The sequence below is a fragment of the Macaca thibetana genome, chromosome 8, assembly GCF_024542745.1.
Source record: "Macaca thibetana thibetana isolate TM-01 chromosome 8, ASM2454274v1, whole genome shotgun sequence".
Classification (NCBI taxonomy): domain Eukaryota; kingdom Metazoa; phylum Chordata; class Mammalia; order Primates; family Cercopithecidae; genus Macaca; species Macaca thibetana.
The window spans coordinates 128,111,538-128,139,266 of record NC_065585.1 but is presented as its reverse complement, the minus strand read 5'-3'; the positions used below and the strand labels follow the sequence as shown (position 1 = coordinate 128,139,266).

The window sequence follows — 27,729 nt, the reverse complement described above, 5'->3', positions numbered from 1 at the left end:
ATATGGCTAAGTTTAGAATACACTAAACTTAGGGTGGGGGAATAGTGGTTGAGGCCAGGGTGGAAGTGAGGGTCAAATCTTGAAGACTCTTCTTAAGCCATGTTAAGGAATCTGGATCTGAACTTGATCCTGAAATCAGTGGGGAGAATTGCAGGGTTTTATCTTGGGAGTGACAAGGTGAGGTTTATACTGAGAAGGATTGCTTTGGCTGTGCTGTGGAGAATAGCTTAGGGGGGGATGCAAGACTGGAGAAGAGGCTTCTGCAGATGTCAAGGTGAAAGGTAATGATGACTTGAAATTAGTTGTGGCAGCGAGAATGAAGAAAAATACCTGGATTTCAGAGCTGTTTAGGAGCCAGACTAGATAGTACTTGGTAATTGGTTGTGTGTGGAATGAGAGCGAATGAGACAAGGGTGATGACTACATTTCTTGATAAAAGGGAAATTCTATTATTGAAATAGGAAACAAGAGAAGGAGATTTTGGAAGGAAGATAACATGTTCACCTTTGAGAATGTATGAGATGCCTGTGTGAAATCTAAATTGAGATGTTTGAAAAGCGGAATATGTGGAGATGAAGCTTTGATCTGGGCTGAAGATAAAATAGACTTGAAAATCATTAGCCTAAATGGGAATTGAATTCATGGTGGTGGATAAAAATCACCCAGCCAGAGCACATACAGTGAAAAATAGAGGACCTAATGCAAACGCCTCAAGGATACCAATATTTCAGTGTGCTGCAAAAGGGATGCTTGCAAAAGATCCTTGGACTTTGTTGGTGGAGGAGCTTAGAAGGAAATGCAGCAAAATTTTGGATGTCACAGGAAGAGAATGTTCCAAGGAGAGGTCAACAGTGATAACTTTGGACTTTGCTGCTGGAGGAGCTTACAAGGAAACACAGGAGAAGTTTGGATGTCACAGGAGGAGAATGTTCCAAGCAGAGTTCAACAGTGGTAAGTGGTGACTACTGAGAGGTTAAATAACAACTGAACAGTTCTTTGGATTTAGCAAGAACAGCTTCACTGCAGTGTTACAGTGGGAACTAGAATGTGGTAGGTTGATTAATGAGTGGGTTGTGAGGAATTGGGGGCAGCCAACACTTCTTAAACAATTTGCTGTGAATGGGAAGAGAGAGTTAAGTGGTGGTAGCTGGAGAAGAAGCTGAAATGAAAATAAAGAATCTAATGTCAGGTGACTGAGAAGGTAGGGGGAAGGAATGGGAATTGGAGAACAGCTGGTAGCATTACCCTTATATGGGAATGTGGTGGTTTTTAGGGTTGTTTGTAGATACTTCGGTTTTCCCCATACATATGGTAGTGTCTTAGGCCATTCAGACTGCCGTAACCATCAACTGGGCAGCATATACACAATACAAATTTTTTTCTCACAGTTCTGGGGCCTGGGAAGTCCAAGATCAAGGTGACCTCAGATCGGTGTCTGGTGAGGCCCACCTTCTCAGAGATGGCCCCTTCCCTGTCTTCACATGATTGAAAGGACGAACGAGCTCCCTCGAACATATGGATTTTTTGTTTTGTCATCTCTTCAAAGCCCCACCTTCCTCGTATCATCACAGTGGTGGTAAGGTTTCAACATAAGAATTTTGTGGGGATACAAACATTCAGACCCTAGCACGTAGGATTTAACTTTCCTAATATTTTGAACTCAGCATGGCCACATGACTTACTTTACCCTGTGAAATGCAAGGCGATGTGTTGTGTGTCATTGCTAGGCAGAAGCTTGCAGCATCATTGCATGCCGTATTCTCTTTTCCTGTCTCATGCTGACTGGGAATGTTTGAGATGGTGTATTTTGTATCAGCCTGGGTCCCTGAGTGACCAGGGTGAGCAGCCTCCCTGACAACTCACAATGAAGAAATATCCTTTTATTTACTTATTTTTAAATACTAAGATATGGAGCTCTTAGTGCACTAAAGTCTAACCTATTTGGATTGTTTCAAGGACTGTTGACTTTTACATTTTACTATAATTTTTTTTTTTTTTTTTTGAGATGGAGTCTTGCTCTGTCACCCGGGCTGGAGTGCAGTGGCGCAGTCTTGGCTCACTGCAAACTCCGCCTCCCGGGTTCATGCCATTCTTCTGCCTCAGCATCCCGAGTAGCTGGGACCACAGGCACTCATCACCATGCCCGGCTAATTTTTTTTTTGTATTTTTAATAGAGACAGGGTTTCACCGTGTTAGCTAGGATGGTCTCGATCTTCTGACCTTGTGATCCACCCGCCTCAGCCTCCCAAAGTGCTGGGATTACAGGTGTGAGCCACTGCGCCCGGCCAACATTTTATTATAATTTTAAATAGCTACTGTGGAAACAGGTAAATTGACTCAGAAAGCAGTGAAGCGCTGCTAAATCATGTTAGGGGCCATTTAAGTTTGGAGTTTTGGCAAAGAGATTAAAGGAACACACATAGATAAACAGGATGGAAGGTGATTTTGAAAAATTTACGTAAGATTTCTCCTTGATTAGGTAAGTAGGTGACAGTATTGACAGCATTGCAGTCTTTTTTTTTTTTTTTTGGAACGGTGTCTCACTCTGTTGCCCAGGCTGGAGTATAGTGGTGTGATCTTGGCTTACTACAACCTCTTGCCTCCTTGGCTTATGTACTACCATGCCAGGCTAATTTTTTTTTTTTTTTTTAAAAAGACATGGTCTTGCCCTGTTGCCCAGGCTGGAATGCAGTGGTGGGGGATCACAGCTCACTGCAACCTTTACCTCCCAGGTTTAAGTGATCCTCCCACCTCAGCCTCCCCAGTAGCTGGGACCACAGGCACGTGCCACCATGCCTAGCTAATTTTTTTGTATTGTAGAGACGAAGTCTCCCTGTGTTGTCCAGGATGGCCTTGAATTCCTGGGCTCAAGTGATCCCCCTGCCTTGACCTCCCAGGGTGCTGGGATTACAGTATTACGGTCTTAAAATGAGAAATTGTTAGGCAGTTAATGGTAACCTTCGTTTCTCTCATGTTTTACTTCGAAGGTCTCAAACCCATTTCCTGATGTTTTGATATTTTTATGAATCAGATAAACCTTTTCATGTTTGTAATATTTCATAACTGTTGGGATATTGCATCTGTCTGAAGAATCTTGTAGAAGTTTAGCTACTTTTGATTATTTGTTCTGAGGAGCCTTTTGTTTAGAAGTATTAACTTTAGCTAAATTTCTTATGGACTTTTTCAGCTGTGGGTCATTTTATGAAATATAAGCCAATGTTGATTTATAATAATTTATAGTTCTCTGATAACATATATCAATAATGTATGCTTTCTGGTTATAAATGATCAAAACCATTAGCAAATAGAGGTAGAAATCAATTTTTAAGTAGGCCTTCATACCTAAGATGGAAATGGAAAAACAGCAGCCATAAGAACAGCTAAGCAGAAGTGTAGCTTCAGAGATCTTGGAGATAAGAACTTCCCAGCATTTTCTTATAACCTGGAGGGGTATCACTACACAATTACTGCATGAGGTTAAGTACTGTAGTGATTTACCAACACTGTTATCTTATGGTTTTCTTCTGAGATGTTATCATTCATGGATTGTATATAAGATATCCTGTTCTAAAAAATCCTATCTTTTAGTGTGGCGTAGCTAATAAAACCGCTTTGCAATTTATCTTCCCATCCCTCTTATCTCCTCTCCCTTAAGATGAATAATCCACTTTAAGCATTGAGAAATAGGATATAAAGTGCAAGGGTGGTTTGTGGGTATATTAGTTTTATATTGATGCATAAAAAATTGCCACAATTTAGTGGCTTAAAATAGCACCCATTTCTTATCTCCTAGTTTCTAGATGTCAGAAGTCTGGGTATGGTGTAGCTGGATTCTGTCTCTGTTAAGGGTCTTAGGAGGCTAAAAATAAGGTAACGTCAGGTTGCGTTCTCATCTGCATCTCTGGGTCCTCTTCACAACTCATTCAAGTTATAGGCAGAATTCAGCTTTTTGTAGTTGTAGGAGAGAGTTTCCTGTTTTCTTCCTGCTTGTGTTGCTCTCAGTTCTTTGCAGCCAACACCAGGTTCTAGCCATGGAGCAGCATCTGTAGGCCGTTCACAGCATGGCTGTTTGCTTTATTCCAGGTCACTAGGATGACTTTCTTGACACTTCTTTTAAAATGTGTACCTGAGTAGGTGAGGCGAATCCAGGAAAATCTCTCATTTAAATAACTCAGAGTTAATAGATTAGGGACCTTATGTTTGCAAATATTTGCCATAGAAGGTAACATAATTGTGGGAGCGCTATTCTGCTATATCACAGGTCCTGTTCATACCCAAGGGGAGGCAGTTACATTAGTATGGTTCATTGGGGATTATTTTATTTATGTCTGCTAACGTGGGCAAGCTTATAGTTTTAGATTTTATGTAGTTTTAAATGGTGGCTTATAAAATCCACAAACAGGCATGATAGTCAATGTATAGGACAGCATTATTTAATGTAAGACATTTACCGATGACTATAAAATTAAATTCATGATAACTTTATCATCACTTTGCTTCTTAAATAACTTTATGTGTGTCAGTCAGGGTTCAATCACAGACGCAGGACCACAAGAAGGTGAATCTCTCTTCTCTCGATTAATTTGCAATGGGGTGAACCTGTTAAGTAGTCTCCGAGAGGCTACTGTTTGCATGGTGATGTTGGAGATTGTGGTCTGAGGGCAGGCGGTTGGGATGGAAGATTGCTGTAACATAAGGAAGATTCAAGAACAAGCTGGAATCCCAGCATTTTGGGAGGCTGAGGCGGGCGGATCACGAGGTCAGGAGTTTGAGACCAGCCTGGCCAATATGGTGAAACCCTATCTCTACTAAAAATACAAAAATTAGCTGGTGGTGGTGGCGGGCACCTGTAATTCCAGCTACGCAGGAGGCTGAGGCAGAAGAATTGCTTGAACCTGGGAGGCAGAGGATTCAGTGAGCGGAGATTGCACCACAGCACTCTAGCCTGGGTGACAGAGCCAGACTCCATCTCGGTGGGGGAAAAAGAAACCAAAAAAACAAAAAAGAAAAACAAGGTGGAACTTACAAGGGTGGACTGAAACCATCCTCAGAGTAGTTTTAACGCTTATAGTTAAAGTTAAGTTGCATGGCACTGACAAAATAGTTGTTCACAAAAGTAAGCAGTTGTAAATAAGAATTATTTCAAGTAGTTCACGTATCTTGTAGTCTCAGAATACCTATTAAACTGGTCCAGAAGTTTGGAAGATTAATAGATAATTTCCTTTTCACGGGGATATGAACAATTAAAATTCAAAATTAAAATTTACAAATTTTCATTGAGTCTGAAACAATTGTTTGGTGGGACATACTTTTAAAATAGATTTTCATATATTAAATGCTTTAAAGAAATGTTTTCCTCTTCCTCTCCATTATAGGATAAACCATTATTATTCTGTCATTTACTTGAAGTTTCAAAATTTTTAAAAAGTGTTTAGATTTTAGTTTAGATTTTTTTTTTTTCTAATTTTTGTGACTGGCACGTCGAATGTTAGAAACCTCGTAACAATGGGGAGGGAATTTTCAAATCGAGGTTATGAATATTATGGAGAATAGTAGATAACTAAGTTTGGGCAGCCGTGTTGTTTTTGAGTTAACATTTCTCTATCAGCTAAAACAAAAAATAAAGATAAAAAAGTGATTTATTGTCTCATTTGAAATATTCATATAAAAATCTTAATGTCATCCAGCTGCCAACAGAGTAGTAGGATACAAAAGAAAATTATGGAATCCACTATCTACCATGTTATTACTAAGTCTGAATAGTGTCAAATATGAAGATAATGCCTTAATAAAATTAACAATTTATGTAGTATTATCCTCTACTGTGTTGAAAGATATTTACATCTTTTTAATACCCCCTTTTGTTTGTGAATATGCAGTGTCTATTTGAACACATTTTTCAACAGCTTTAGAGCTACTTGTTATGTCATTTTCCTTCTGTGGCTTTCATTCTTTTATCAGGTTTTATTATGTTTTACATCCGCTGGTGTCTGGTGTGCCAGAGCTGTTTACCATATGAGTCTTCTCTTCCTCACGGACACAAGCGAGATGACATTTCGCAGTGTCGCCCGTGTTTACATGGGACAGTGGGACAGAGTTCTAGGCGATGGAGTGTAAACAGAAGTGATCTGTGTCATCCGCAGCCTGGCCCGTCAGGATTTCCCCACGCTAGTGCTGCAGTGTCCACTCCCAGCCTGTTTCTGAGGACTCAGTTTGTTTGCATCACAAGCTTCCCTGTGTGGTTCTGTTAGTGTGTCTCTGAGACGTGGAAGATAGAAGAGAAGGGGAGAGGCCACTGTTCTTCATAGAGAGCTGAGGCTCATTCATGGGCAGATACGAGGTTTGAAGCGTTGTTGAGGGAAGTCCAGGATGACCATTGTATGCATTTCATATGGTTGCTGTAACACATTATCACAAATTTAGAGGCTTAAAACAACAGCAGTGTATTATCTTACAGTTCTGGAGGCGGGATGTCCGAGTCAGTCTCACTGGGCTAAAGTCAAGGTGTCTGCAGGTTTGTTTCCTGCTGGAAGCGCTGAGGGGAGAGCCCTGTTTTTTTTTTTTTTTAATCTTTTGCAGCTTCTGGAGGCTGCCTGCATTCCTCTTGATTTCTTACTTGGCATCATTCCAGTGTCTGACTTCCATTCCCACATCTGAAAAACTGACTCTGATTTTCTTGCCTTCCTCTTACAGAGACCCTTATTATTTTGGAACTATCTGACTAATATAGGTTTATCTCTTACCATTTCAGGATCGTTTGTTTAGTCACATCTTGTGTCAGGTAAGGTAACACATAACCAGTTTCTTGGAATTAGAACATGGACATCTTTGGTGGGGTGGGGGAGGTCCCACTTTTCAGACTACCACAACTACCTCCTAGCTGTTGCAGACCAAGGTAGTTGGTGGAAGCTTTTAAGAAATTCACACACTCCAGGTGGGCTTTTGAGAATCACCTGCTTTGGAGCTATAGGCAGAGATTGTATCTGTTTTCTTTAGCTTTGTTTCTTTTGCCCTCCAGTGGTGGTCTAAGCTGCAACTGATTCTCTGTATTAAATACTTTAATGCTTGGAACACATGCATTGGTTATTGTTTTTCTGACTGAAGTCTGATACAAAGCTCTTTCCCTATACCTAGGCTGGGAATGTAAAGAGGGACCTGGAAAGCCATGTGTTGCGGATGGCAGAGCAGCCATCAGCCTAGGTGTGGGTGACTGTGTGGTACAGTCTTCTTGCTTTCCTGAATTTGGCCCTGGACTGTTATATGGATGTAAGCCACTAAAATTTTGGGGTCTGTCTGGTACTACAAAACTTTGTATAGCTGAATTCATTCTTACTAATGAAGATGGCTTATTGAAAACTGAATACCGAAACAACTTTCATCGCTTATGATGTATTTAAACACACCTGATTTAGAGTAGTACATTTTCCTTGTATTTTGTGTCCATCATTTGTTAATAAAGCCACTCAGCCCCGGAACTAACTTACTGGTATATGCATTCTCAGTGTCTTCTCTAGACAGCATTATCAGAAGATGCTACAGTTTGCGTATTTAGAGCAGTGATTCATGTGATAGATTTTCTTGCCATGACTAGACTAAAACGTTGCATTCAGAAGCCATTCTTTGATAGTATGCCCCCTCTTATATGAGATGCAGCAGCTTTATTGCCAATGTGTGTCTGTCATCAGCTTTAATTTTTTACTGGAGCTCAAAAACAGATTTTAGTGGTTGGTGTTTTGAGGAAAACAACTTTAAATCACTTTATTATTCCTCGTAGGATTATTTTGAACATGTGCTATTGTTACCATTTGAAGATGAGGAGACCTGAGTTCAAAGATTTTTGTCACGTGGTAACACAACTGCTAAAGGAAAGAGCTGGACCACAACAAGTGATCATGAAAAAAGTTACTTTTTTCATCATATATTCCTCATAGGAGGTATATGTACTTGTTTATCTGGCTTCACGGAAGACACATACTCTTTTTTTTTTCTTTTTTTTTTTTTTGAGTCAGGGTCATGCTCTGTTCCTCAGACTGGAGTACACTGGCACAATCATAGCTCACTGCAGCCACAACCAACCTCCTAGGCTCAAGCAGTCCTCCCACCTTAGCCTCCTGAGTAGCTGGGATTATAGGCATGTGTCACCATGACTGGCTAATTGTGTGTGTGTGTGTGTGTGTGTGTGTGTGTGTGTGTGTGTGTTTGTAGAGATAGGATTGTACCATGTTGCCCAGGCTACTCTTAAATTCCTGGGATCCAGTGATCCTCCAGCTTTGGCCTCCCAAACCATTGGGATTGCAGGTGTGCCCGGTCAACACATACTCTTAAAAGTTGTAACATGAGTTGTATTTTGGTTTTTACTTAGTGATAACCACCAGGAGGGGCTTTTATTGCATGTGCTCTTGGCTAAGACAATGGCATATTGGGAATCTGCAACAAATTCTAGTCATAGCTCTCTTAACTCAGTGATCTTGGTTAAGGCACCGTATCTTTCTGAGTCACAGTACTTTCAGCAGTTAAGAATTAGACTTGAGCCAGATCAAAGATTCTTTGAACGCTCACATTTTATCATTCCTTTTAATGAAGGAACTGGAAAACATTTCAGGGCAATGGGGAAGGGGAAGCATTATTTTCAGAAGAACACTGAAGTTAATATTTTTTCAATTAAAAAAAAGTTCTTCCTAACTTACTGTTTCTTTACTTAGCCACCAAACATTAATCACTGTCTTATTTCTAGCACAGTAATTTAAAAAGTTTTCCTATCAAATATTAGCATAAGGTCCTTTGCATTATATATCTTCAAATCACCCGTGGAACCTTGCCCAGAGTAGATACTTACTTAAAATTTAAAATAGTAGCAAACATTTTCAAGTACTTAAGATTCCTTTTCAGTAGTTAAGTATTATAATCCTAACAGGTCCTCAGTTGTCAATGGCTTTGCATATAAACATGACTAGCTCTCTTGTATCACTTTTTAAATATCAACTTGATGAAATCCTTTGTCATATATAAGATTGCAGTCAAGCATGAGAGTGACCAAAAAATAATGTGACATGATGGGTTGGGATAGATGATAGGGTGAAATGAGAATGGATGTATACATAGGGACAACTTTTGTAAGTGTTTGCAATGTAACAAATGGTTTTTGCCTCTCTACAAAATTTTGTGGTTATTGTGTGCACATCTCCTGTGGCATATGCCAGACTAGAAAGCACTAAGAAATTACTAAGATGAATGCCATGTTTGCATTTGGGTTGCTGGCAATGAAAGACACATTGAGTAATGTGTGGTACCCCTTATTTTTGTCCTCTGTAGGCCTCCACTCCTTTTTCTCCTCTTCGTTTTCATATTAACAACCCCCTTTTAATGACCACATTGGTAGCATATTATCAGGCAAGGCTACACATATTACTCATTCCTCTTGTCATGGTTGGCACAAGGTTGGGAAAGTGACTAGAGCCATTCTCTGAAATGTGTCCAAATGGAACTAGCAGAATGATTACCTTGCTAATTGGCTTATGAAATTGGAAGAATGTGTTTTTAGTTTGTTTCTCACTTCTGGCATGAAAAACTCTGGTGTGCAGACGCTAAGCAAAAACACAAAGAGAAGAGGTATTCATTTATTTCATAAATATTTAAGCACTAACTCTGTGCCAGTCCTTCCTTGTTCTGGGTGCCATCAGTGCAGAAATAAACAAAACGTATAAAAATCGTTGCCCTCATGGAGCTTCTATAGCTAGAGGGAGTACTAACAATACCAGTTAAGTTCTTGTATCTGGTCATTCCTGAAACCAAATTTATCTTCATACCTTCTTATTATATGAACTTATAAAGTCCATTTTGCCTAAACTAGATGAACTAGGCTTATGTCATTTGTAATTTAGGATGTTTTGATAAACATGAAAGACATAACTTCTTTCTGCTTTCATTAAGAAGATAATACAGAATTTAAAAATACATAAATTCTTTTTTTTTTTTTTTTTTTGGTGGAGTCTCGCTTTATCGCCTAGGCTGGAGTGCAGTGGTATAATCTCAGCACACTGCAACATCCATCTCCCAGGTTCAAGTGATTCTCCTGCCTCAGCCCCACAAGTAGCTGGGATTGGTGCATGCCACCACACATGGCTAATTTTTGTAAAAAAAAAAAAAAAAAAAAATGTAAATTCTTATTGATATATTTGTGTAAAACGTTGTCATGTCTTTTCACACTTTTTTCCATTTTTGGTACTTGGAGATTACATTATCCTTTATTTTTTTTTCCTCATTTCATTCTAAGCTTTAACCTCATGGTTTCCTCATATTTCATTCTAAGCTTTAACCTCAAGGCACATGGGTTTACTACTTTCTTTAGTCATTCAGGAGGAAATAACTATTTTGTTTAGTAAATATTGCCAAGTAGACCTGGTTTACAGTAGATAGTTTTGGTAAGTCATTGTGTGACTTGTTACATATTAAATGATCAAATTTTAAAAATTATGAAAAATCAGTAAGTTTCCTTTATTACTGTAGGATTAAGAGTATCATGCGAAATGTTTATAGTCTTATAATTGTTGACATTTTTTGTCCCATCTGCTTCTACATTTGGCATACCTAGTACTGTAAGATAGAGAAGCTACTAAATTCTTTTAGTCATTCTTCCATTGCACTGTTATAGCTCTATGTAGTTTTTCTTGCTACTTGCTGGAAAATACATGGGCAGTTTATTTTCATAGAAAAAATATACTCCATAAATGTAGATGAATTGAGGTGAGAGTCAGAGAATTTCCTTGTGAATTTGAGATAAAAAATTACAGCATCATGATAATGAAACTACATTATTATAGACACACACAAAGTTTATTTAACTTGTCTTAGAATATATGTATAATTATCCTGACATCTGGACCCGGGCAAAGATAATAGCTTGTGGTCAGAAGAAGCCAGGTATTTAGAAGGAGGGTGACTAAATAATTTATCATTCAAACCAGGACACGTGGGAGAGAAATAAAGTGCAAGTAATAATTTTACTGAGATGTTAGGAGCAAACTGGGGCTCTCCCTGGACTAACGGGGACATCTGGTCACCTGAGTTAGAGGTGGGGTAGAGGGTTTGAAAATGGATACATAGTGTTTGATGCATTTTTGTTGATTAGGATAATTTTTAGGAATGTCAGTTGAAAATTTTTCTTTCTTGTCTTTTTGTATTCAAATACCATGTTACACTCTTGTGTATGATTTGTAATCCATTTAGTGCGGACCAAGGGTTTAACATGTTGCTTTGGTTGCTTTAGTGCTGCTTATTTCTCTGATTTTTAAATTCAGCATTTAAAATTTTGTCATACTACTTTAGTCATTTCATTGCTTAAGAGGCAATTCATTTTCTTTAAAAATAAATAGGTGTATTGTATCCGTTATAAATAATTTTGGATCCTATATATATTGATGGAAAATTTTGCTCAAATAGAAACTTCAGGTTTATAAAAGATTCCCACATTATCATTACTCTTGGTTATAGCTTGTCTGTCGCATTATCAATTCTTGGCTACTTTCTCATTGTAGGGAAGTTCTGATTTTGCATGTCATGTGTCATCTGTGTAGAGTGATTTATTTCACAAAACACTCCACATCTTTTTCCAATGTTAAAGTAGTATTGTTTTGTAATGTATTTTACACAAACACACGCACACATTCTTACTGAAACACATCTAATTGAATGTTGACTAATTTTCCTAATGATGCTTGCTGGAAATTGGTTGAAAGATTGTATTCTTTGGTTTGAAATAAGCTGCAACTATATTTATAGCATGTGAAGCTACATAAATTCAGATAGAGGCCTATGTCATTTTTTCTCCCGTGTGAATCAAAAGAGCTTGGAAGAAGAAATTGGAAATGACTTTTAAAACTTGTAATTGTTTAGATTTAATTGAGTGGCTGCAACGATTTATATTTTGTTGTTACATTTTAACGTAGTTGAACTAATGATAACCACAATTTAATATTTGCTAACTGTTTTGCATGTATTATTTCATTTAAGCATCATCACAACCTTAGCATGATTTTATTGTATAGATGAAGTTCAGGAGTTGAAGTAATTTGCCTGGAATCATGAAACTTGTAATTGGGCCAGTATTCAAATGCAGAATTGACTTCAAAGCTGTTCTTCTGATTTAAGTACCCTTTTATCTGTGCTTCCCATACTGAAGAAAGAAGAGAGTGAATGCATACCTCTGGGAATGTGGAGGTGCAGCATGAAGCTGCCTGATTGTTCAAAATATATGTTTGATCTTATATATAATAAAACATTTTGCAAACTTTGCTTTTTATTCCATTGCCTATTAGTATTTTTTTTTTTTTTTTTTTTTTTGAGATGGAGTCTTGCTCTGTCGCCCAGGCTGGAGTGCAGTGGCATGATCTTGGCACAGTGCAACCTCTACCTCCTAGGTTCAAGGGATTCTCCTGCCTCAGCCTCCTGAGTAGCTGGGATTATAGGCACCCACCACCACACCTGGCTAATTTTTGTATTTTTAGTAGAGATGGGGTTTCACCATATTGGCCACGCTGGTCTCGAACTCTTGTCCTCAAGTCATGCACCCACCTCGGCCTCCCAAAGTGTTGGGATTACAGGCGTGAGCCACTGCGCCCCATAGCTATTAATTTTGTTTTTTAATGAAATTGCTTATTTTTATACTTTCAGTTGAATACAGGTATAACTTTGAGACATGGGTTTGGTGCCAGAGCACTATAGTAAAGCAAATAGTATAATAAAGAGACCACGCTTTTGGGTTTTTCAGTGCATATCAAAGTTATGTTTAAACTGTATTGTTGTCTGTTAAATGTGCAATAGCACTCTGTCTAAAAAGTATATATACCTTAATTTAAAAATGCTATAATGCTTAAAAAATATGATCTTCTGAGCCTTCAGTGAGTCATAATCCTTTTGCTGGTGGAGGGTTTTGCTTCTTGTTGATGACTACTGACCAATAAGGGTACTGGCTGCTGAAGGGGAGAGCAACTGGCAATTTCTTAAAATAAGAAAGCAAATTAAGTTGGCCACATTGACTCCCTCTTTATTTCATGAAAGATTCCTCTGTCGCATGGAATGCTGTTTGACAGAATGTTACCCGTAGTCTGACTTTTTGCAAAATTGGAGTCTGTCCTCTCAAACCCTGCCACTGCTTTATCAACTAAGTTTATGCAGTGTTCTTTCTCCATCAGAGCTTTTGAGTGACCAGGTGCTTTGGCTGTGAACTGTAATATATTGAGAGGAAATCTTTTTTTCTGAGCAGTAGGTCTTAATACTGGGCTTCAAATATTCAGTAAACTATGCTTTAAACAGATGTGCTGTTTTTCACCCAGGCTTTTTTGTTCCTTTTATAGAGCACAGGCACAATAGATTTAGCTTAATTGCACTGGACCCTAGGCTTTTCCGAATGGTAAATGAACGTTGGCTTCAACTTCAAGTCACCAGCTGCATTAGCCCTTACCAAGAGATTTAGCCTGTCCTTTGAAACCGGACATCGACTTCTCTCTAGCCGTGGCATCGCCTTCCAGAAGGAGGATGTTTAGTCTACTCTGAACATCTGTTGTTGAGTATAGCCATCTCCGTCAATTATGCTAGCTAAATCTGGGTAATTTGCTGCAGCTTCTTGCTGCATAAACACTTGCTGCTGCTTCTTGGACTTTTATGTTACAGAAATGGCTTCTTTCTTTAAACCTCATGAAGCAACATCTGCCAGCTTTAAATTTTTCTTCTGTAGCTTCCTTACCTGTTTCAGCCTTCATTGAATTGAAGAGAGTTAGGGCCTTACTCTGAATTAGGCTTTGGTTTAGGGGAATATTAATATTGATCTGATCTATCCAAGCTATTTAAACTTTCTCTGTATCAGCCATAAGGCTGTTTTGCTTTCTTACCATTGATGTGTTCACTGGAGTAGCACTTTAAATTTCCTTGAAAACATTGCCTTTGCATTCACAGCTTGTCTAACTGTTTGATGCAAGAGGTCTAGCTTTTGGCCTGCCTGGGCTTTCCACATGACTTCCTCACTAAGTTTAATCATGTTTAGCTTTTGATCTAAAGTGAGAGACATGTGACTCTGCATTTCACTTGAACACCTAAAGGTCATTGTGGGGTTATTCACTGGCCTAATTTCAATGTTTTTATACTTTAGGCAATAGGAAGGCCTGAGAAGAGTGGAGGTGGGGAATGGGTGGTTGGTGGAGCAGTCTGAACACACATGACATTTATCGATTAAGTTTGCCATGTTTTACAGGCACCATTTGTGGTGCCCCAAAACAATCACAAAAGTAACATCAAAGATTACTGGTTACAGATTAACATAACAGAAATAATAATAATAACAAGGAAAAAGTTTGAAATAATGGGAGAATTACCAAGATGTGACATAGACACTGACTGAGCACATACTGTGGGAAAAATGACACCCATAGACTTGCTTAATGGAGAGTTGCCATCACCCTTCAATTTGTAAAAAATGTGGTGTCTGTGAGGCCCAGTTAAGCAAAGCACAATAAAAGGAAGTATGTTTGCTTAACTATTGCTTCAGGATAGTGCGCGCGCTCTCTCTCTCTGTCTGTCTGTCTCTCTCTCTCTATATATATATGTGTGTGTGTATATATATAGATATATTAACTATTGCTTCAGGATAGTGTATATATATATAGATATATATATCTATATATAGAGATTATATATATCTAGAGAGAGTCTATAGATCTATATATAAACTCTATATAGTTTATAAACTCTACATATATATAGATCGAGCTATATATATAGATCTATCTATAGATCTATATATATATATATAGTTTTTTTTTTTTTTTTTTGGTGTTCTGTCAAGTCACTCCTGGGAGGCCTAGGATTCTTCTGTTTGAGAAAGGGAGTCAGAGCTGCCTTCCAGTGGAATCCACATCCAGGGTAATTACCAGCTTTAACCTTACTGGGCTTGTTTGTGTCAGGCAGTTAAGCCGTTCCTACACAAGAGTGTGGTGGGAACGGCTAGGTTGGCTTGCCACACTTCCATAGATTCTGCTGCTAAAGATAGAAGGAGCCCAATGGGTTTGTAATTCAGAGCACAGTAGTTAGCTGAACCTGAACCTAGCTGGCTCAGGTTCAGATGGTCTATTCTTCCCCCCTCATCCCCTGAGGGCAATGCAGAGGGAGCCGCTGTTGGATGCTTTAACTCAGTGAGTCTGTGTCACAGCTGAGGAAGTTGTTTATGAACCCTCAGACTTTTAAAGGGGCTGCTAGCAAACCTCTAATTTTGCCATGCAGGAGATACAGCTTTATTATGCTGGTGAGGAAACAAAACAAATCTGTCTTCTGACTCAGGGAAGCCCTCCCTCTGAAGCCTGTTTTTTTTTGTTTGTTTGTTTGTTTTTTTTGTTTTTGTTTTTTGCCAACATCATCTAAACGTATTTTGGAAGAAGACTGCAGAAATGTCATGGAGAATTGTTTCGCCAGAACATTTCATCTTGCAACTTTCCTGACATTCCAAATATGGGGGGTGATAGGATGGGGAAAGCATATTATCTTCTTCACAGTAGAAGGTAGAGAATGAAGAAGCTGGCTAAGCCAGTCCTCTTTTTGGTAATTTTAGGCATTTCCATGCCATTTTTTGGTGATGTTTTGTTCCTGGAAGATATTCCAGACTTTTTTGTTTGAATCCTTTATTGTCTTGGATGGACCTAACAAGAGAAGTTCAGCATTCACCCTCAAGGGAAGCTTACTGGCATTCAATTGTTAATCCATTTCACAGTCACCTGTTAGTGTTTTGTGCACAGTGAGTGCCCTTAGTAATTTATAGTGGCTCCCTAATTCCTTCCTCCCACGCTTCCTCTTGGGTTTCTCCTTCTCTCTCTCTCTCTCTCAATCTATAGAGATTCCACTTTTTGCATTCTTCATTGTTGCTACCAAAAGTATACAATTATAAATAAATATGATGAGTATGGGTAAGTTGTATAGATTATGGAGTTCTCAAGAGGCATTATATTTTAGTGGTCAGCTTACATTCTTACATGTTTTGTTGTCATCCTGCTCTTATTTATTCCCTAAAACAGTGTTCCTCAGACTCTCTCTGTTGCGTAGGCCCTTTCCTGTAACAGGAAGATTGTTTTCTATTTTTACCTATTAGGTTAGGGTGGGTCTGGACAATAGGGATTATTTAGTAAAGCATTTAGCTGCCTCTTCACCCCTTGAGAGTAATTTATAAGTTGGTAATTTTTCTGATAACTGTCTCACAAAGCTTACTTTTAGGGTTTTGACCCATAGTTGCTTCCATGAGAGCTAGCTTTTATTTGATAGCTAACATTTTTTCATTTTCTCTTGAGAATTTGAGAGAGTTTATACTACAGAGAAATGGATCAATGAAACATTATTTTAAGCTACATGTTACACTTTGTGTTCAAATGGGTTTTTATCTAGGTGTAAATAACTTGAAAAACATTTAGAGCAATCAGCCAATTAGAACCTAATAAACATATTCAACTTTATACTTTCAATTATAAGGAATGTCTCCTGCTGTGAAACTATTCTAGTGTTACTACATTTTAAGGTTATTGTGAAGGAGAAAAGAGAGTTTAACTTTGGGATGGTTCTTTTTCTGCTGTGCTTCATTTTTATGTAAATATTTCTTGAATTATTTAGAAAATTTTTATACTTTAAACATGCATAGCAATTAATGGTTTAAAAATATTAGATTGTCATTTAAAACGCACATTTTATGTGACATTATGAACTGAATAATTTTGGGATAGATGTATACTTTTTTGTATATAAACCTATACTACTTTATGTTTGGAATTAAAAGGAATTAAAGTGGATTTTGTGTACTTGATTTTTAACACGTTTTAAAAGGACTAAGGCTGCTTTGTCACGTAGCCAATGTGTTGTATTAAGATTCCTCAGTGAGAACTATTTGATTTTATTTTGCAGTGGTATTCAAACTTATTTTTCAAGTCAACTGGAATTTTTATGTGGCAACTAATTTAAATATTAAGCTAAATATCTAATATATGTGTGTACATTCATTGTTTCATTGTAAGAGGATAATATATATTTTATTTCAAAAATTCTTCTGAGGCCCGGGTGTGGTGACTCACGCCTGTAATCCCAGCACATTGGGAGGCTGAGGTTAGGCAGATCACTTGAGGTCAGAAGTTTGAGATCAGTTTGGCTAACATGGTGAAAACCCATCTCTATTTAAAACATAAACATTAACTGGGCATGGTGGCGGGCATCTGTAATCCCAGCTACTCTGGAAGCTGAGGCCGGAGAATCACTTGAACCAGGAGGTGGAGGCTGCAGTGAGCTGAGATTGTCCGACTGCACTCCAGCTTGGGTGACAGAGCGAGACTCTGCCTTCAAATAAATAAATTCTTCTGGAAGGTACTTTTGCCAATATTATACATAGTTTATATCATTTTTTGTGGAAATTACACATGTTCAGGCTTTAAAAATTGCTTCCTTGCCTAAGATTGAAATGAATTTTACATTGGGGAAAGTGTTATAAAGGGATAATCAAATTTATGATGTATATATTCAGTAATATATTGTGAATTGACATCATAACTGAATAATATTACTGTTTCAGGTTTTGAAACTGATCTCAGCTTTTACCTCTTGAAATTTAGAAGTTATGATGAAATTTCTTTATTTGAACCTACCTGTTACTAAAGTTTCCATTTTAATTTTTCTAATTAAAAATATCCTGTTAAATAATGAATCAGTTTTTGAATTATGTGTGCAGAATTCTTGCTTGCTTATGAGACACTGGATTATTAGTTCATTAGTTGATGAACTAGTTTTCTTTTGGTGGGTAATTAAGAATCCACTGCTTTTTCTATGAAGGTGTAAACACGGAGCTACTTGAGGGATGAGACTTAAACCAGTCTTTTATGAATTTGCTTTTTACTGTTATTTGGAAATGTGTTGAAGATTACATACCTTTATGCTATAATGAAGGACATTTTGACCACTCTGAATATCTACACTTAATACGTTTCTAAACATTTATATTTACATTTTAAATGGCAATTAAAAATTAAAGCTCAAAGACACTAAACATTAAAGATGCTATAAATAACATTGTGAAAGTTGATCATACAAATTGGGTCAATCTTGGCACACCCAACTAAAACAGAGTCAGGAGGCTAGGGGGATAAAGTCCTGGTCACATAACATTGCTCTGCAAGCCTGCTGCTCAAACTGCCTGCTGTAACCTGAAACCAGTTTTATCTAATAGCTGCTGGAACAACCTGCTGCAACTCGATTAGTCTTATCCCTTATAGTCACTCACCAGCTCCCCAGAACTTCACTAGAGGCAGTGACCTTTCTTTAAATATGATATGTAACACTTCTCCTTTTTAGAAAACCTATAACCTTCTCTTTGTTCTTCAGACATATGGAAGACCACTCAGTCTATATATACCCCAAATTGCAATTCTTGCTTCCCAAATCAAATGTTATATTTAGAGATTTGTCTGTACGTTTTTATTTTGATTTCAACAACATGTAAAGATACATATAGCTAGGTGACCACAAAATTGATCACTACAACTGGAATACATTTGAGAATGAAAGGAGATGCTAGTAAAAATTACCCCATGGCAATAAGAATAAACTAGAACTGTTCTAAACAAATCTAATGCAAACAGGGTGCGACTTTATGTCGTAAAAACGAAATTAAATAGTATACTTTAGCAATCTTTTAAAAGCAATGTAAGACATTAAACATTTAATATTTGATCATGGTGATTATAGAATTCAGAATTATTTTCAATTCTTTTCTATGCTTTTTGGTTTAAGTTCATAGTCATTTTGTAATAAAATGCAGAACTAATAAAACTCACTTTAGATTTGAAAGCTGGAGCTAGTGCAGAGAAGATAGACAGTGATGGTAAAAAGTGAAAGTCATGCTACATGAGGATTACTGGAAGTAATTTGCTAAGTTTAGCTTGGAACATGAAAAATAATAGGCTTATCATTGTTCCCTTTGAATTATAATAGTGTGTTCTGTAGTTAAGGCTTATTCTTTGTAGCTCCAGAGGGCAAAACTAGGTCCCATGGATGGTAAATATATGCATTCAATGTAAGAAAGAAGAATTTTGTAATGTCATTATTTTGAAATGGAATCGGGTGCTTAGTGGGATAGCAGGATAGCAAGCTAATTTGTACTGCAAGTGTTCACTTTTGGTGATCAACTGTCAAGGTTGTACATGCCGTATTGTGTGGGAGGTTTAATTAGATTTAATGGATTTTCGTTTCTTAAGCAACTATTGGAAGAGTACATTATGAGAAGTGTAAGCCATTTATGTATATCCTAAAACCAGAAAAAAAAAACCCAGAAACCCTTATTTTGTTAGAGAAGAGATCTTTCTTAAAATGAGGATGGAGTTTTTGGAAGGAAAAATCAGGAAAGGAAATAAGGAAGAGGAGTATCACCTTAGTAAGCAGATGTGCTGAATTAAATCTCATGATAGTGTCACTAGTTTGTCCTCTATTGCAGGGGCAGTATTTTCTGGGAATATGTTGTTTAAACAGGTACTTAAAGGAAGTGTAATCAAACACAGCGGCTTAACTGTTTTAATATTTCTGTGGGAATTTAAAATATTTAGATGTTTAATTGATATTATACTTATTTAATATTTCCTTAACATTCTTAATTGTCAACCTCATAAAATTATTTTTATGGTTAATTTGAGTAATTAGAGAATAAATGTGTTGGTGTGTAGTTAGTTATAAAACTATCAGTCTCAGCAGAACATTGACTTAAAGGCAGAGTGATCCAGAAGGATAGGGGTGTTTGTCATTTCCCCCCTCCTTTTTTTGTGTTATAAAAACAAGAAAAGATTCTGCTTACCTGTAGGAATTGGCTTATAATTCTCGTATCTGTTTTGATTAATTTGGTCATTGATCATGCATTAAATGAGTGCTAGCCCTCTTACATGTTCAGGGGAATCTAAAGGTAAAGAAAGTACATCCTATTCAGAGACTCTTTAGTGAGGGAGACAGACAGGAAAACTAACAGCAGCAATGTAAATGCTATGATAGAGCCGCTTTATAACCTAATGAGAAGTCTGTATCTCTGAATGGTAAGAAATGGAAAGGCTTCCTAGGTAATTTACTCAATATAGTTTTGACCAATGAGGAAGAGTATGACATGATGGAGGCCGCCCGTTGGATCTGGAATATGTGTGTATGGGTGGGGTTGGTGAAGGAGGACGGTGGATGTAAAATCCCAGGTAGTGAGGATACGATTCATTGACGTAAGGCAGTCTGAAAGTATGGTGAGTTGAGGGAATTTCAAATAGTGGGATCTTTTACATGTACAGGGTTCTGTTGGGATTCATGAAGTGAGTCTGGAAAGATATAATTGGAGGCAAAGCCTTGAAAGATCTGAAATACTATTTGAAGTGTTTGAAGTTTATATTGTAGGAGACATAAAGACATTGAATGATAATATACAGATATATGAGATATTATGTATCTGTGTATTAAAAAGATAACTTTTACAGTAGTGTGGAAGGTATTTTGTGTTAGCACGAGGTCAGGAGATCGAGACCATCCTGGCTAACACGGTGAAACCCCGTCTCTATTAAGAAATACAAAAAACTAGCTGGGCGAGGTGGCGGGCGCCTGTAGTCCCAGCTACTCGGGAGGCTGAGGCTGGAGAATGGCATGAACCCGGGAGACGGAGCTTGCAGTGAGCTGAGATCTGGCCACTGCACTCCAGCCTGGGCGACAGAGCGAGACTCCGTCTCAAAAAAAAAAAAAAGAAATACTCTAAAATAAGGTTCTTGAAATCAAGGTTATGAAAGTATTACATTGGAAGAGATAATGAAAGGCTGCTGCTACTATGTTAGAAATGAAGAGAAGGGGATAGAGTAAACAATTCATCAGTTGCCTAACTGGCATTAGGAATAGAGTGGCAGTAGGAATACAGATGTGGGAGCTATATAGGGGGGCACATTAGTTCACTTTTAGATCCATGGCATTTGAAGTCCTTGGCAATTTCATTTAATAAAGTTTCAAGAGAGAGGTACAGATTTGAGATTAATAATGTTAGCAGTCTCGCCAGTGCACCACAATGTAGCAATTTCTTATTGTGAGTTATCACCTGGAGTTCTTTTTCTCACCACCTGGAGAAGTAAGAAACGTGGACACAAAGGGTGAGGTTGGAGTGAAAGTTTAATAAGCGAAAAATAAAAAGCTCTCCGCTGTGAAGAGGGGACCTGGAAGAGGGTTGTCCTTTTTTAAGTTGAATGCAAAGGCTTTTATAGGAAACTGATGAGGGCTGGGCATCTCATTTGCATAAGGTGTGAATTTCTTGTAGCTCCACCCTGTCCTCCTCATGTGCCCATGGGCCCTTAGCTTGACTCACTCCCTATTGGTTTGTTCCCCTTATAGTGGATGTTTTAGGAGATGGAATTTTCCATTGTGGGAATATCTGGGCAAGTCACCCGTGTAGCCTTTCTTATCTCTTCGACTGTGGGAGTGTCTTAGTCAAGCCGGTCAGTGTCTGTGCCTGCAGACTGTTCTTTTGTTTGAAAAGATTCAACTGAGGACCCACTCTAACTGCCCACGTGACCGTGACCGGGTTTTTTCCCTTCTCCTCTCTCAATAATAGCTGCCATAATGCTAAGCGGATACTTAAAGCCATGAAAGTAGATGGGATCACCCATAGAATTCATACAGAGTAAAGAAAGATGATGGCTGAAGGAAATGGAATTCTGAAGAAAATCAGTGAAGAAGGTTGAGAAGTGGTCAGGGAGTTACGAGGGGAACTAGGAGTGTATGGTATGTCAGAAACCAGGAAAAATATTTTAAAGATGGAATGATTAACGGTGCTAAATACTATGTTCATATAAGGTCAAGTCAGAAAAGTATCCTTATATTTGCTTGTTAAAAGGTCATTTTTAGTTGGTCAAAAACAATTTAAGTCAGTAGTGACTGCGAAGGACTGAATGTTGTGAGTTAAGAAGTGAATTCAAGGTGAAAACAAACAGCTTACGTGTCAGAGCAGCTCGTATAAGTAGTGGGTAGGGGAACCACACCGTTAACTTGGAGTCAATGCAGGTTCAAAAGAGGAGTTGGTTCTTGGGTGGGGTGGGATGGAGAGACTGCTTCGCTTTTATAGGAGAACATCAGAAGGAGCTACTAAAGTAAGATCCGAGGGTGGGATAGAAGAGGGCTAAATGGTTGATCAAAGTCTGGGAATGAATTGGTTTCCTGGAACATGAGTAAAGAGGGTTGCATTACCTCAGGCCCAGGCAGGACACACACTTCTATCTAGATCAGGAAGGCTAGAGGTCAGTGGTGTGGATGCAGGTCATTTGGAGTGAGAAACTTAGGAGATTAATGCAACATGGTTTCAATTTTCTCTATGCAGTAGGAGTCAGGAGAACGAATGCCGTTCAAGTATCTGTCGCTCAAAGCTGAGCATACCTGTTGCTGTGGGGCCAGGGCTGATACGGACGAGCATTTGGGGAGCAGGATCAGTAGGTGTTTAAGTGATAACAGCATTAGTTTAAGGCAGTGATTTCATTGTAATTCTTAAACTCCCACATTCAGCATTATTGGGAACTTCCTGGAATTAAAATTCTTGGGCCCACTGACCTCCTGATTTTGAAATTCTTAATTTGGAAAAAATAAGCCATCCTAGTGATTGTGATGGATGCTAAAGTTTGAGAACTGCTGATTGGGGGATCACACTTTGAAACTCACTGTTTTTCTTAATATGTTAACAGCCAATTTTTCTTACTCCCTTCGATATGCCTGACATGTTTTCTTCTATTAAAGAAGCTCTGTTTTATTTTGTCCTGAAATAAATTATTTAATAGTAATTTCATAATTAGCTTGCTGTGTTAATTGGATTATACTACTTATGAGTTGGGTTTCCTCTAAATATGGCACAGAACTGAAACTAATGGTTAGTGGACCTTATTCCTTACACTGCTCTCCCTGTATCCATCCTGATCTTGACTTTATTTTTTTAAGAAACTTCTCTCTAGATATGCTAGCATTCCAGAAAGGTACCTTTATCACTTAAGGTAGCATTGTAACATTGTTTTGTTACTGCTTCCATCTTTTACCTTAAAAAAGCATCCACAGTCTTTTCACTCCCTTCATATTTTTAAATCTTTTAGTTGACATGTAATAATTATATATATTTATGGAGTACAGAGTGCTATGTCCATGTATGTATCCAATGTGTAATGATCAAATCAGGGTAATTAGCAAATCCATCACCCCAGATATTTATCATTTCTTTGTATTGGGAGCATCCAGAATCCTCTCTTCTAGGTCTTTGAACATATACAGTAACTTACTGTTAACTGTATTTACCTTACAGTGCTATAGAACACTAGAACTTACTCCTCCTTTCTGGCTGTCATTTTGTGTGTATTAACCAATCTCGCTCTGTCCTCTCCTTCCCCCTACATTTCACAACCTTTCATAACCATAATTCTACTCTCTATTTGTATGAACTAATTCTTTTCACATGATTGAGAACATACAGTATTTATCTTTCTGTGCTTTAGTTTTTAAAATTTAAGATAATGTTCTCTGGGCTCATCCATATTGCTTCTAATGACAGGATTTCATCTTTTTAATAGCTAAATAATATTCCATTATATATATATGCCACATTTTCCTTATCCATTTATCCGTCGGTAGACATTTAAATTGATATCATATCTTGGCTATTGTGAATAGCGTTGCAGTAAACATGGGGCTGCAGGTATCTTTTTACTATACTGATTTCCTTTCCTTTGGATAAATACTCAGCAGTGGGATTGATTGCTGGATCATTTGGTAGTTCTTGTTTTTAGTTTTTTGAGGGACCTCCATACTGTTATCCTTAATGGGGGTAATAATTTATATTTCCACCAACAGTGTATAAGAGTTCTGTTTTCTCCACATCTTCATCAATATTTATTTTTTGTCATTTGATACTTGTCATTCTGGGATTAGATGTTATCTCACAGTGGTTTTGATTTGCTTTTCCCTGATGATTAGTGATACTGCACGTTTTTTCAGATACTTGTTGGCCATTTGTGTATTCTTTTTAGAAATGTCTATTCAGATCTTTTGCTCGTTTTAATAGTAGATTTTTTGTTTATTTGCTCTTGAGGTGTTTGAGTTCTTGTGTATTCTGGATATTCGTTCCTTGTTGGATGAGTAGTTTGCAAGTATTTTCTCCCATTCTATGGGCTGTCTCTTCACTCTGTTTATTGTTTCCTTTGCTGTTCAGAAGTTTTTTAGTTTTATATAGTCCCATTTGTCTATTTTTGTTTTTGTTGTCTGTGCTTTTGAAGTCTTATCAGTAAAATCTTTGCTCAGACCAATGTCCTGAAACATTTTTTCAATGTTTTCTTCTAGTAGTTTTATAGTTTTGGGTCTTACACTTAAGTCATTATATTTTGACTTAATTTTTGCATATGGTGAGAGACAGGGTCCAGTTTCAGTTTCTGCAAATGGACAGACATTCAGTTTTCCCAGCAGTGTTTATTGAAGAGGGTGTCCTTTCCCCAGTGTTTGTCTTTGGCACTTTTGTTGCAAATCAGTTGGCTGTGAATATGTGGATTTATTTTTGGATTGTCTATTCTGTTCCATTGGCCTTTGTGTCTGTCTTTGTACTAGCACCATGCTGTTTTGGTTATTGTAGCCTTATTGCATTGTTTGAAGTTGGGTAATGTGATGCTTCCAGCTTTGTTCTTTTTGCTTAGAATTGCTTTGGCTATTCAGAGTGTAGTTTATAATTATATAATGACTTTCTATGACTCTTCTTATTTTCTTACTAAATTTAAAGGGTGTTTGTGAGATACGAGTATAGCTGCTCCTACACCCTTCTGGTTTCCATTTAGGTGGAATATATTTTTGCATATACCTTTACTTTGAGCCTGTATGTGTCTTTACAGATGACACAAGTTTCTTGTAGGCAGCATACAGCTAGATCTTGTGTTTTTAATCCATTTATCCAGTCTGTAACTTTTAATTGGGGAATTTAAAACTGTTTTACATTTTGATTCAGACTCTACATTTTAACAAGATCCTGGAATAATCCATATGCATGTTAAAGTTGGAGAAGCACTATTTTAGAGAATGGCATAGGTTAAGTTTAGCATGTGGATCAATTTTGGTAAACGGATCAATTAGAAACATAAAGATGAAGTTTTAGGAAGGAAAAGTATAGTATAAAGAGGGGTTTAACATGAGGTTACAGAGGCTAATTACAATTTAAATTTTAAACTAATGTTAAATTTGCCTCGAGATAGACAATTAACTTGCTACCACATTGGAATTTATAAGTAATGTACTAGATCTATAAGCTAATGTTATAACCTATATTAATTAGGTTCGTAAAGTTTTTAAAATATCTTTACAGTCTAAGGAAAAAATGCGTATCTATTTGTTCTTTTTACATCTCTTATCATAATCATAATCATTATAATCTTACAAATAAGCATTTAGCCTTAGACAACTTAAGTAACATAATCAGTGTCCTACCAAAAGTGAGTTAGTGGTTGAGCCAAGCCATGAACGAAATTCTGATTCTAGGACTTCTTTTGGAAAAGTTCGAAATAAGTATAAAATCTTGCTGTCCCTAGTGAGGATAGAATAGGAAAGAACGGATCAACTTCAGCTTAACTTAATATAGACTTGACCAAATTTTTGGTTTGGGTAGATTTCACTTCATAATGTTTGTCTGTAATTTCATAATGCTTCTCTGAAAATTCCATTTAAATTTTGAGTTATGCCCCACTCTATTAATGTTCTGTTAAAAGCATCTGACTTAGTATTTAGGAGGTCACAAATTGTATAGTAAAAGAGACAATAGATGACATTTATGGATATTTTAAAATTATCTTAGATAATTCCAGTGTACAGCTTGCCAATGCTTTACACAGGAGTTTCTGATTGGACTTTTCACTCTGCTCTGGTTTCAGGCTTTTATCTCTTTAAGTCTTTAATTTTGCAGATGAGGAATTCCAGAGGATCTCCAGAGAAGTTGCATAGCCAGTGGCAAAGACAGTTTATGGCAAAGTCAAACCCAAGCTGCTGCTTATACCAAACCCAAGCTTTAGGCCGTCAGGCCTAGTGAGAGGCGTCATGGGTGAACATTAGCTTTTGTTTTCTTTCTCCCCTGGATTCTTTCTTCTCTTTCCCAGCATGTAAGAAAATAAATTCTTTCTTGCCAATTCCCCCATTAACATTTAATTTTTCTTTTGAATTTTATTTACTATTTTTAGAGGTTCTAAAATAGAAGGAATTTCCCTGAACACCAGTCTGCCATGTTGTTCTATGTGGGAGCTTCTTCAAAGTATTTATAATTATTTATTTATTATTATTATTGGTTTTTGTTGTTTGTTGCTTTTCTGAGACAGGGTTTTGCTCTGTTGCCCAGGCTGGAGTGCTCCGGTGCAGTCTTGGCTCACTGTAACCTCTACCTCCTGGGCTCAAGCAATCCTCTTACCACAGCCACCCGAGTAGCTGGAACAACAGGTGCGTGCCACCGTGCCCGGCTAATTTTTTTGTATTTTTTGAGGAGACGGAGTTTTGCCATGTTGCCCAGGCTGGTCTCAAACTCCTGGACTGAACCAATCTGTGTGCCTTGGCCTCCCAGAGTGCTGGAATTATAGGCTTGGGGCACTGCAACTAGCCTATGATTTGTTTTGGAAGACCTGATATAAACAAGTAGGAGAAATCTTTGCCATGCTGAGTTCTTGCTGAGAGGTGACAACGTGCTAGCAGCTGTCACTCGCTCTCCGCACCTCCTCGGCCTCGGCGTGCTGTCTGGCGACGCTTGAGCCCTTCAACCCGCCGCTGCACTGCGGACCCCCTCTCTGGGCTGACCAAGGCCGGAGCTGGCTCCCTCTGCTTGCGGGGAAGTGTGGAGGGAAAGGCGCTGGCAGGAACTGGGGCTGCGCGAGGCGTTTGCGGGCTGACTGGAGTGGGTGCGGGCTCGGCTGGCCCCGCATTCAGAGCAGCTGGCCATCGCCACTGGCTCCAGGCGGTGAGTGGCTTAGCACCCGTGTCAGCAGCTGCGGAGGGTGCGCAGGGTCCCCCAGCACTGCTGGCCGCCCGGGCGGCCAGAGCCGCCTCCATGGGCACCGCCCCGTGCTCCACAGCACCAGTCCCGTCGACCGTCCAAGGGCTAAGGAGTGCGGGTGCGCAGTGCGGGACTGGCGGGCAGCTCAGCCTGCGGCCCTGGTGCGGGATCCACTTGGCTAAGCCAGCTGGGCTCCTGAGTCGGGTGGGGACTTGGAATATGTCCAGCTGGAGGATTGTATATGCATCAGTGAGCACTCTATGTCTAGCCCAGGGTTTGTGGACGCACCAATCAGCACTCTGTAAAATGGACCAATCAGCAGGATGTGGGTGGGGTCAGATAAGGGAATAAAAGCAGGCAGCCAGAGCCCAGCCAGCAGCCGCAACCTGCTGGGATCACTTTCTGCAAGGTGGAAGCTTTGTTCTTTCACTCTTTGCAATAAATCTTGCTGTCACTCTTCGTCTGCACTGCATTTATGAGCTGTAACACTCACTGAGAAGGTCTGCAGCTTCACTCCTGAGGCCAGTGAGACCACGAACCCACCGGAAGGAAGGAACAATTCCAGATGTGCCACCTTTAAGAGCTGTAGCAGTCACTGCGAAGGTCTGCAGCCTCACTCCTGCAGCCAGTAAGACCAGGAACCCACCAGAAGGAAGAAACTTTGGACACGTCTGAACATC

General features: G+C 38.4%; 1 protein-coding gene across 9 annotated transcripts in view; it reads left to right on the top strand.

Annotated features, from left to right (window-relative positions):
- TUSC3 (tumor suppressor candidate 3) overlaps nt 1–27,729 on the top strand; it is a 231,473-nt gene that overhangs the window by 20,965 nt on the left and 182,779 nt on the right. The window contains exons 1-2 of one of the 9 annotated variants that reach the window (XM_050802175.1): nt 473–951; nt 1,389–1,576. The exons of 7 other annotated variants lie outside the window; for them this stretch is intronic. The gene's annotated coding sequence lies outside the window, so the exon portion shown is untranslated. Of the gene's footprint in view, nt 1–472; nt 952–1,388; nt 1,577–27,729 lie in introns of those variants that run through there. One more of the 9 variants, XM_050802177.1, reaches the window with a different exon arrangement.